Here is a 2,642-nt window from a genome sequence, read left to right as displayed (position 1 = left end):
CCACTCTCCCTTCTCGCCCCGCCCAATCCCTCCCGGATCACCACTTTCTGCCCTGACCGAATCTTCCCCAGCAGGCTGCTGCTGCTGCTGCTTCTCCCTGCCAGACGCACACCTTCCAAATGCCACTGGGATGCACCAGTCAATACTTATGTAGAAGCTTGCAGTGATATAGTAATTATTATTATTTTTTTTTACTTTATTGTTAGAACCCTTCTTAGTCGTAGCCCTTGTTTGAAATGTTACTTGGGTGAATTGATATATTATAAAAAAAAAAGAAAAAAAACATATATGTAAGTGAATATCTTTTTCAAAAAATATTTTACTGGTCGGTAATGTCAATTCTAGCGGAAGACGATGACTAGATGCTGTTTAAATCTCCGATCAGGATATTGTGTACGATAGTTTAGGTCACCCACGTTGCCTGGCAGAGGTAGGAGGAAGTCTCAGGAAGAGTGGCCTCTTGCTGGATGAACTAGTCAGTGCACTTTGAAGATTCAGAGTGGTGTGATGTCTGTTTATGACCTCAGCGTTGTTCTTATTCGTGTTCCCAAGCTCTAACGGGGCAGTGTAAGCGGGTGCAGGACACTTAAGCACCTCCAGGGACGCATATTGAAGTTGCTGGAATACCGCCACTTATTTTTGCTTCAGAACGGCGAGGGAGAAACGTTCATCTTGGACTAGGTAAGTGTGTGTGTGTGTGTGTGTGTGTGTGTGTGTCCGGCTTTGCTAGATAAACGTTAGCATCTTCGGTATGTGAATGAACTGTATTTATATTTTCGTTTGCAGTGTTATGAAAGATATTGCAGTGTGCAGGAGAACGTGGTAATAGCAAGATGAGTTAGTTTAGTGAAATTAGCCGTGGTCAGTAACGTGTGGGGGCGTGTGGCATGTGTAGTTGCCGTGTTAGGGTAGGGTTATGGGCAGGCGTATTAAGGTTATTTAAATATTGGAGAGAAAGAGAGAGAGAGAGAGAGGAGTAGTAGTAGTAGTAGTAGTAGTAGTAGTAGTAGTAGTAGTAGTAGTAAAAAAAAATCCAAAATCTCTCCACAGTACCTTGACGTTCAGAGCTGGACAGAATAAAAGGAGAAACGAAAAAAAAAAAATCGATATATATGTGACCATTACTTTACCTTAACCTTCCAGGAAATAACCTTTACTCGCTTTCTATCTATACTGCACGGAAATAACCTCTTTCCAAAATGTTAATCGTACATAAGACACTCACATTACAGTGTCAACGTGTCTGTGCCAATATTAATGCAGTATCGAGGTTGAAGTGGGTCAGTTCTGGAGTATGGATGGGTGGTCAATCAGGGTTTGGCCGGGTACACAGGAACATACCACTGGTCACAACCTCGGGGCACGCGACGTAGCAGTGTTCCTCTCATCCCACGCAGCTCAGGGACCGAATTCCCACATTTTTTTGTACTGAAATATGTTATTTAGTTTTGTAGCCTAGACAATATAAAATTAACCTCTTATTATCTCTTTTCTTCTATGTTCGTTGAAACTATATTTCTATACTCCTCTGAATGATACCAAAGACGACCATAACAGTATAAGGTTTCATGACAATATTATTTACAAAATTCTCGTCATCATAATAATAATAAAAAAAAAAAATGAAATGAAACTAGCAGCGTCATCAGCAGTTCATTGATTGACTTATTATATATTAAGAATGTTTTTGTATATTGAAAAACCTTAGTTTCGTGATTTTTATTGTCTCTAAGTGTTATGGAACGATGAAACACCCGTGCCTACCAAACAATTGAAGATAACAGTTGCAAACGTTGACTATGGTTCTCGTTACTCCAACACGCTTAGATTAGTGCAGTTTGTAAGAGAGAGAGAGAGAGAGAGAGAGAGAGAGAGAGAGAGAGAGAGAGAGAGAGAGAGAGAGAGAGAGAGAGAGATTCACTTCCTGTCATCTTTCCTTCCCCTTTACACTTTTATTTTTATTTTTTTTCCTCACTGTCTCCATTATTAGTAACTCGTCCTTGTATTTGAACTCTTCTTGCTGAATCTCAAATCTCTCCCGTGTCATCGTGTTGCCAGCCCCTGCAGGACAACTAGCTCCACCGGTTGTGTGGGACAGCCCTGGCTAGCGGTGGTGGTGGTAGTGCTCCGGGCCGTCCTGTACCCTGTCATTCCGGGAGGGGCGACACATGAAACGCCTCGAGTTGGCAAAAAAAAAAAAAAAAAAAAAAAAAAAAAAAAAAAAAAATGGGTGTGGTTGGTTGTTGGTTGTGGTTTCCTGTCCCTCCCTAACCCCTTTTATGATGGGAAGATAGGTGGGCTGTGGAAGGCTGGACTGAAATCTATATCACCATTAATGAAATTAATATTCATTAGGCTATGGAAGAAATTCATTACAATTTTCATCATCACTACCAGTCTCTATGATTTCACTATAGGACAAAGGCTTTTATCTCCATCGGCTGCTCGTCTATTCCTGGCTAGCCAAAACAGAGCTTATAATCTCATCCCTCCATTTATTTTATGTCCCTTATCTGTTGTTTGCCATCCCTAAGTATCCATTCCATTATTCATCTGTTTTATGTTTGGCACTTATCATATCCTGCCCATGTGCCGTTTTAATTTATTTTTCAACTTTCCGGCAACATTTATCTAATCATTCT

At 40.7% G+C, this 2,642-nt stretch overlaps 1 protein-coding gene across 2 annotated transcripts in view; it reads left to right on the top strand.

Moving 5' to 3' along the window:
* The first annotated feature begins 434 nt into the window (after window positions 1–434).
* LOC135106837 (chaoptin-like) overlaps window positions 435–2,642 on the top strand; it is a 114,029-nt gene continuing 111,821 nt past the window's right edge. For both annotated transcript variants that reach the window (XM_064016197.1, XM_064016196.1), the window contains exon 1: window positions 435–681. The gene's annotated coding sequence lies outside the window, so the exon portion shown is untranslated. The remainder of the gene's footprint in view (window positions 682–2,642) is intronic.

Source organism: Scylla paramamosain, chromosome 14, assembly GCF_035594125.1.
Source record: "Scylla paramamosain isolate STU-SP2022 chromosome 14, ASM3559412v1, whole genome shotgun sequence".
Taxonomy (NCBI): Eukaryota; Metazoa; Arthropoda; class Malacostraca; order Decapoda; family Portunidae; genus Scylla; species Scylla paramamosain.
This window is presented reverse-complemented; position numbering and strand designations above follow the sequence as displayed.